This window comes from Balaenoptera physalus, assembly GCF_965194825.1.
Source record: "Balaenoptera physalus genome assembly, chromosome: 6".
Classification (NCBI taxonomy): domain Eukaryota; kingdom Metazoa; phylum Chordata; class Mammalia; order Artiodactyla; family Balaenopteridae; genus Balaenoptera; species Balaenoptera physalus.
Window position 1 is genome coordinate 67,050,863 of NC_138885.1, and position 9,411 is coordinate 67,060,273.

General features: G+C 41.3%; 1 pseudogene across 1 annotated transcript; it reads right to left on the minus strand.

Annotated features, from left to right (window-relative positions):
• Positions 1–381: 381 nt before the first annotated feature.
• On the minus strand, positions 382–6,999 carry LOC309662581 (DNA replication complex GINS protein PSF2 pseudogene; annotated as a pseudogene). Its single transcript has one exon. The product of its transcript is annotated as a DNA replication complex GINS protein PSF2 pseudogene (transcript).
• Between the last annotated feature and the right edge of the window lie 2,412 nt (positions 7,000–9,411).

Genomic DNA, 9,411 nt, shown 5'->3' on the forward strand with positions numbered 1-9,411 from the left:
GTTTTCTCCTTTTTTTTTTAAACATCTTTATTGGAGTATAATTGCTTTACAATGATGTGTTAGTTTCTGCTTTATAACAAAGTGAATCAGCTATACATATACATATATCCCCATATCTCTTACTTCTTGTGTCTCCCTTCCTCCCACCCTCCCTATCCCACCCCTCTAGATGGTCACAAAGCACAGAGCTGATCTCCCTGTGCTATGTGACTGCTTCCCACTAGCTATCTATTTTACATTTGGTAGTGTATATATGTCCATGCCACTCTCTCACTTTGTCCCAGCTTACCATTCCCCCTCCCCATGTCCTCAAGTCCATTCTCTAGTAGGTCTGCGTCTTTACTCCCATCCTCCCTAGGTTCTTCATGACTGTTTTTTTTTTTTTAAGATTCCATATATATGTGTTAGCATACAGTATTTGTTTTTCTCTTTCTGACTTACTTCACTCTGTATGACAGACTCTAGGTCCATCCACCTCAATACAGATAACTCAATTTCGTTTCTTTTTATGGCTGAGTAATATTCCATTGTATATATGTGCCACGTCTTCTTTATCCATTCATCTGTCGATGGACACTTAGGTTGCTTCCATGTCCTGGCTATTGTAAATAGTGCTGCCATGAACATTGTGGTACATGTCTCTTTTTGAATTATGGTTTTCTCAGGGTATATGCCCAGGAGTGGTATTGCTGGGTCATATGGTAGTTCTATTTTTAATTTTCTAAGGAACCTCCATACTGTTCTCCAGAGTGGCTGTATCAATCCACATTCCCACCAACAGTGCAAGAGGGTTCCCTTTTCTCCACACCCTCTCCAGCATTTATTGTTTGTAGATTTTTTGATGTTGGCCATTCTGACCGGTGTGAGGTGATACCTCATTATGGTTTTGATTTGCATTTCTCTAATGATTAGTGATGTTGAACATCCTTTCATGTGTTTGTTGGCAATCTGTATATCTTCTTTGGAGAAATTTCTCCTGTAAGTTTTTACAGGATGTAATTTACTTAAGCTTTACTTTCACGTACTTCTTCTTTCAGCATTTCCACATGCCCTCCTCCAGACAAGAAAGAGTTAACACTCTGCAATTCTCACCCCACACCTCTTCTGAAATTCCAGAGGCAACTTAACTTACTTTGGAAAGAGAGGATAGTTCTTAAGATTCCCAACATCCAACTGGCTCTGAAACCATATTTTTCTTCACGATTAGTACTCATTTTTTCCTTTTATCCAACAAACAAGACAAAGAGACAATTTGGAAATGGTCTCTGCCCTCAAGGGGCTTAGAGTCTAACCAGACAAGCCCAACTTGAGGTTAGAGGGTACATAAAAGGGGGTTACCAAGTGGGCTTCTTGAGGGTGGTGAAACTTGGGCTGAATCTCTCAGTGTTTGCTTAGTAGACCAAGTAAAGCAAATGCATTCACAAGAGAGGGCACAGCCTGAGAAATCTCACAGAAACTGTAACATCCTGACACTATTTGGGAACAGCAACTTGTTCCCAGGACTGGGGCATAGAGCAAGGCAGAGCTGGTGAGAGAGGCAGATGGGGTCACATGATGCAGGGATTCAACTTTATCCTATAAACTACAGGGGGTCATCCAAGAGTGTAAAGCAGGGGAGACAAAATAAGTTTTCCATGCAGTACAATTCATGTAGTACTATGTGGAAAACAGATTTGCGGGCACCACACTGTAGAGGGAGGGAGAGCAAAGGGAGGGCATGAGGATCCAGGAGAGGGATGGCAAGGGCATGAATCATGGAGGCGGCAGTGGGGCTGGAGAGGGGATGGATACAAGAAATATCAAGGAGGTAAAACAGATGGAATGTGCTCTCTGTTTTGATATGCATGTGGAGGGAGGTCTGAGGTTTCCAGCTTCGCTGACTGGGAAGATGGTGGCATCTCTCACCAAGTTAAGGAACCCAGGAGCAACAGCCAGTGTTACAGGGGCAGGAGGGAGGGGAAGGATATAAGAAATTAATTTGTGTATTTCTGAGTGTAAAGGGCCTGTGAGACATACAGGTGGAAGTGACAAGAGAGGAATTGGATATGTGGAACTGAAGCTTAAGAGAGGTCTGGGCTGGAAAAAGTGATTCTAGAATTTTTGTGTAGCTGGGTGACTGGGTGAGGATTCTAGCCTACTGACAGAATATTCTGACTAAAATGCTATAAAGTTAGAAATAAATAACAAAGAATAATTTCCATATATTTAGACATTTAAATTTTTTTTCAAATATTTCAAAATAATTCATGGGTCAAAGATGGATAACATAGCAGAAATTATAACTGAAAGATAATGAAAACACTATGTATCAAAAATTATATATCAAAATACAATTATGTATCAAAAATAATGCTAAAGTAATATTTGGAGAGAAATTTTACAGTATTAAATGAATATATTAGACAAGAAGAAAGATTTAAAGTTACTGAGCTAAGAATCCAAATCAATAAATTAGGAGACAAAAACAAAAACAAGATAAAACAAAAGCTTTAACTCAGGGAAAATAGAAGAAAATAAATGTAAGAGCAAAATTAATGAAATAAATAACAAAACAAAGAAATAACAAAAACAATCAAAGAAATAAAAAGCCAGATTATTAAAAAGACTAATAAAATAAACAAATTTCTTGTATGATGGATAAGAAAAGAATCCTGGCACAAATAAGGTATTAGGAATGGACAAATACCAGGAATGTCCAAAAAGAACACCTCTATACAGTGATTTGCAAATAAGAATTTCATACAAATAACATTGAAAATTAAACAAAATAGATAATTTCCCCCCAAAAAAACTTTATGAAATGGACTAAAAAAAGAAAAAAAAATCTGTAGACCTAGAACAATTACATAATTTGACTAGTTTAAGCATACACATAGACACATACACAAATATCATTCCTATATATCACCAACAGTCAATTAGACAAAGTAATTTTTTAAAATACATATTGCAAAAGCAACAAAGCATTTAAGATATCTAGGAATAAATCTAATAAAAGATATACAAGGGAGAGTTATAAAACTCTAATAAATGATATAAAGAAAAACTATACAACATATACCGTGTTCACAAAAAAAAAAAAGAAGACTCCATAGGTAAGATGATGGTTCTCCCCAGTTTATTCTAGAAATTCAACGTACTTCTAATCAAAAGCTAAAAGAGTATTTCACATAATTTGGTGATCTTGAAATTCAGGTAGAAGAGTGAAGAACAAAGAATAGCCAAGAAAATTTAAACAATAAAGGTAGAGTCACCCTATAGGAAAGATTATTATAAAACTATAATATTTAAATCAGTGCAAGTAAAGACAAATGAAAAGAAAGAAGGCCTAGAAGAAGAAAAGAAGAAGGCCTAGAAACAGACCCACATAAAAAAGAAAATCCAAAGTGACTACAAGTCAGTGGGAACAGGATGGATTACTCAATAAATGGGTCTAAGACCACAGGCTATAAAATTAGATTCCTACCTCACCCCGTAGATGGGCTAAAGGCCCATAGATAAAAAAATGAGACTAGAACTTTCAGATGCAAACACAGGATATTTATGGCATCAGAAAAAGGAAAAATTTCTTAAATGAAAAGCCAAACAATGTATAAAGGGAGACACTGTTAGATCTGACTGCATTAAAATTAAAAATTTTTATGACTGAAAAATGCCATAAACAATGTGAAAAGATAAGCCACAGAACAGAAAGAGATGTTTGTTTCCCAAAATATTAATGTCCTGGATATGTACAGAATGTCTACAAATTGCTAAGAAAAATATGAACAGTCCAATAAAAAAAAAAGACACAGGAGGTGAACAGGAAATGCACAAAAGAGAATATTCAAATATCCAATACACGTAAGAAAATATGCTCAACCTCACCTGAACTAAGGGACATGACAATTTAAAACATCATAATAATAAAATACCATTTCAGTCTATCAGATTGGCAAAAATTAATAAATCTTTTCTTTCTTTTTTGGGGGGGGATTTATTCCATCTTTATTGTGCATCAGGGCGTACATGATAAACATAGGTCACCCTCACTAGCCACTCATCTGCTGTCCTTCTCTGGGTGAACAAGCTCTGTAGGAAATTCTAAATTTAGCCCAAGAGATCAGGATCAAGAAGGGAAGGAAAAAAAAAAAGGCCGAAGCCACGTCACCATCCTGCTATATCTCTGTCTTAAAAGCAACACCTGACGTCACCGAACACTCACTTGCACGTGACAGTCCCATGCAGGAGACATGAGGCTCTGCTAGGGAAATCACTTGTTCTGCTAATGAATTTCTTTTTCCCCCATAAAAGGACACCTGGCTCCCTGATACAGATGTGAAATTACAGAATGTCTCGAGGACTAAGCACAAGCCTGTTGCTTTCCAACAAGGTTATAAACCCATTCCTTGCTTCAGTGCACTTTTTTTCTTACATTCAAAAGTTGTTCTAAGACTCCAGAAACGTGAGTACCGTTGTCACATCCTGAGCACTCAAACACCACCCAGTGAGCTTCCTGCCGGCAGACACAGGCCTTGACAAACCAGTCCCTCCCTAGAAGTCCTGAGACTGGGCACTGCCAGAAGGTTGCAGGTTCATGCGGAGTTTGTACATGTGATTGAGCGCTTGTGTGCGGAAAGCCCCGCTGGTGTTGATCTCCGTCAAGGTCAGGTTATCCAGCTTGGCATGCGCCTCCTGCTGTCTCACGAAGCTGTTGGCAGACACCCGGAGCTTGGCTATATGAGTGTCCCGCACGTCCTTGATCAGGGTCCAGAGCTCATCTGCTTTCAGGATGTAGTCCGAAGCGTGATTTAACAGGAGTTTGATGAGCTCCATGTAGTAAGGGCTGGGCATAGGGGTAAAAGTTCTCTTCATTTCATTCATGATCCCTAATCTTCTCCAACTTTTTCACGTCCATCCACTGGGGCTGGTGGGGCGGGCGGTGAGCAGCCGACACTTCTGTCTCTGTTTCAGGTTGATCACTAGCCACAGAAGCACCTGCACTGGTAAGCCGGGGTTGAAAGGCCCCAGGCCACCCTCGATGAGGTGGATCTTGTCCAGACTGAAGTTCAGGATTACGGTGACCAGATCCTATTCGGCCAGAAACTCCACCTCAGCCGCATCCATGGCTGCGCCCACGGCCAGCCCGAGACTCGCCAAAAATTAACAAATCTTATCATACCAGGTATGTTGGCATAGATGTGCGGACAAAGAAATTCTTCATGCTGCTTCCTGCAGTATAAATTGGCATAAATATCTTGTAGAACAATTTGGCAATACCCAGTAAACATGAAGCTGTGACTACCCTGTGAGCAGCAATCTGCTTTTCAGGAATCTCATAGAGAAAACACAAGCTCACGTGGATGTGAAGATGTCTATTATATAAGAACGAATAGAAACAAGCTATCAATTGGGTAAATGGAAAGTAGTTTATTCAAACACTTGAACACAAAGAGCTGCTAAAATAAATGATTTATATCTACATATTTCAACATGGATAAATCTCAAGTATATAATTTTGAGTTTAAAAAAAAGCAAGTTGTAGAAAATGTGTTCAATATGAAGCCATTTATTTAAAACTTCAAAAACCCATAGGACAATACTTATGTTGTCTTTTTGATATATACAGATGTAGAAAGTACATCACGTCGGGGAATAATACTGGCTACAGCGGGTGCTGGCAGGCCCCACCCATATTCCCTCCAAGCTCATTATTCCTGAACCCTCCAACTTCTAAGTGCTAACACCTTCCACTCTACCTGAAGGCTGCAGGAGAAGGCTCACCCCTCACGGGGCAGGCCTGAATGTCAAGGAGTCTACAACCAACGACAAAGGGAGTTGATGGGTAAACACCCCAGCTTCCTTAGCCCTCAGATGGAAGAACTCTGAGGCTTGTCTACACAGGCCCCCAAAGACCCTTATGGGATTGAGCCCCAGTTGCCCACAAGGATACCTGCTCATCAGCACACTGCATTAACTCCTTTTCCTCCCCAGGATCACTTCCCCACGCCACAATTCTCAAATAAACTACTTGCACTCAAATCCTTGCCTCTGGATCTGCTTCTAGAGGATCTCTTACTAAGATGCTTACCACCATCAGGAGACGGGCTACCTCTGCAAAAGGAAGAAGGGGAAGAGATTGGGGGTACATTTTCATTGTATTCATCACGATTTACTTACTTTAAAAACCTGAAGCAAATATTAGCAAAATGGTAGGGTAGTGGATTCATAAGTCTTATTTTATTTTATATATTTTCTGGGTTTTAAAATGTTTCATATTTAAGAATTAAAAAATTATAATAAAGTAAATGCTTACTAAATCTGTGATAAGCAGTTAGAACACTAGTTCTGTATTTACTTAGACCCTGCCAGGGCCATCTCTAAGGTGTTTCAGGTCTCAGGCAACTATTTTTCATTTTGATTTAAAAATGTATATAAAATTCATGGGCCTTCCAAAATATACAAGCAGCTCATGCAGCTCAATATCAAAAAAACAAACAACCCAATCCAAAAATGGGCAGAAGACCTAAATAGACATTTCTCCAAAGAAGATATACAGATTGCCAACCAACACATGAATGTATGCTCAACATCACTAATCATTAGAGAAATGCAAATCAAAACTACAATGAGGTATCACCTCACACCGGTCAGAATGGCCATCATCAAAAATCTACAAACAATAAATGCTGGAGAGGGTGTGGAGAAAAGGGAACCCTCTTGCACTCTTGGTGACAATGTAAATTAATACAGCCACTATGGAGAACAGTATGGAGGTTCCTTAAAAAACTAAAAATAAAACTACCATATGACACAGCAATCCCACTCCTGGGCATATACCCTGAAAAAACCATCATTCAAAAAGAGACATGGGCTTCCCTGGTGGTGCAGTGGTTAAGAATATGCCTGCCAATGCAGGGGACCCAGGTTCGAGCCCTGGTCCAGGAAGATCCCACATGCCACGGAGCAACTAAGCCCATGCGCCACAACTACTGAGCCTGCGCTCTAGAGCCTGCAAGCCACAACTACTGAGCTGCGTGCCACAATTACTGAAGCCCGCTTGCCTACAGCCCGTGCTCTGCAACAAGAGAAGCCACTGCAATGAGAAGCCCACGTACTGCAACGAAGAGTAGCCCCTGCTCACCACAACTAGAGAAAGCCCGTGCGCAGCAACGAAGACCCAATGCAGCCAAAAATAAATAAATAAATAAATAAATTTATTTAAAAAAAAAAAAAAAGAGACATGTACCACAATGTTCATTGCAGCACTATTTACAATAGCCAGGACAGGGAAGCAACCTAAGTGTCCATCGACAGATGAATGGATAAAGAAGATGTAGCACATATATACAATGGAATATTACTCAGCCATAAAAAGAAACAAAACTGAGTTATTTGTAGTGAGGTGGATGGACCTAGAGTCTGTCATACAGAGTGAAGTAAGTCAGAAAGAGAAAAACAAATACCGTATGCTAACACATATATATGGAATCTAAAAAAAAAAAATGATTCTGAAGAACCTAGGGGCAGGACAGGAATAAAGACGCAGACATAGAGAATGGACTTGAGGATGAGGGGAGAGGGAAGTGTAGGCCGGGATGAAGTGAGAGAGTGGCATGGACATATATACACTACCAAATGTAAAACAGAGAGCTAGTGGGAAGCAGCTGCATAGCACAGGGAGATCAGCTCGGTGCTTTGTGTCCACCTAGAGGGGCGGGAAAGGGAGGGTGGGAGGGAGATGCAAGAGGGAGGGGATATGGGGATATATGTATACGTATAGCTGATTCACTTTGTTATACAGCAGCAACTAACACAATGATGTAAAGCAATTACACTCCAATAAAGATGTTAAAAAAAAAAAATTCACGGGCCCATGTGAAGCAAAGTGATTTATCAATGACAATTTAGAATAATAGGTAGAGAGGAGCTATTTTTGTATTTGCTATTGTCCATCAGGGCATGGGAAGATTTGATTCATCGTAGTGTCAGGCACCATCTATTCCTATCAGATCCAGGCACCATCTCTCTGTGTTCTTTATTGTTAATTGCACTGGATCTAGATAATTTTGTGTCTCCCATGCATGAAGAAAGGTAGCAATGATGTTATTACAGTGCATGGCTCTTCAGAACCTGCTTGTGGTTTGCAGTTCCCTAATGCCATTTATTTAATTCTGGTTACAGCATCACTCAGGAACCCATTAGTTCAAGGAATGTCTATTCCCTGTCCAGCATGGCTCAAGATGGATCAGGGAAAGCATGGCATTGCCACACCCATCCAAGGCAAGAGACATAGGTTGGAAGGGCCCCTGGTATAGGGAACAATAGGCTCAAAAACCCTTGGAGAAAAAGTGAGTCTCCTTGAGGACTGCCTGACACATGGCACAGAGCCCGTGGAAGATACGGGGTGCCCCCCCTGAGGTCCAGCAGTGGGGTCACATGGACTAAAGGATGCCTGCCACCACCCCTGCCGCCTTCAGGTGCATGGGCCAGAGGTAGTACCATGGCTGGAGCCAAGTCACACAGCTCAAGTCCAGAGGGTCAGCAGTGGACCACCAGTAATCCAGCACCCAGAACTCATCCTCCTTCAGTGACCCAAACAAGCCCCAATTCAGCACCATTCTGGCAGCCAATCTCACAGGATCCAATGAAAGAAATGCTGCACTCCAGCAGGAGAAAACTGCTGCCAGGACACCCTCGTGGAGCCAGAGCTGAGCCACAGGACCCACAGACACGAGGCCCAGAGCTCCTCGAGGCAACAGCAAGGGTAGAGGGTCACAGAGAAACAGAAGCCCCCCAGAGTCCTGGTCCTGGCTCACGGCAGCACTGCCAGCCCACTGGCCTCAGACACCACAGGGGGACTGAGAAATTTTTGAGGAAGGCACCTAAAACCCAAGGTCCCCTAAGTGTGGGGTACGGGGCAGAGGGCCATTTGTCCCTGCCTAAGGGTAGAACAGTAACTCACCTCACAGATCTCTACCTGTTTCATGTGTATCCATTTGGTACTCACCCTTGATCGGGAATTCTTTAAAGAGAAGGATTACATCACAAACGTTTTCTGTGGCGGTCACAGACCCCAGCACCATGCTAGATTCATACCTGATGCCCAGTGGGTAACTGCAGACCCAGGGACTGGCTGAATTCTTTCCCTGGAAGCAGAGTCAGAGAAATGCTGGCTTAGGGGGGGTGACATTTGTGGAAACACCACACAAGAAGCTGATGTTGAATCATTAAATTTCCCCTTTGCGGGAACCTTCTGGTCTGGTGTGCAATCATCAAACAGCCTCTTGTATGACAACTAGGACTCCTGCTGTTCCATCCATATGCTTCTACACTAACATTCTGAAATATCCTTTCAGCAATGCCAAAGAATATGGATGTTATCTTGTAGCCTAGAATCTTTTTAATACTCTGAAAAATCGTTTTCTGTAT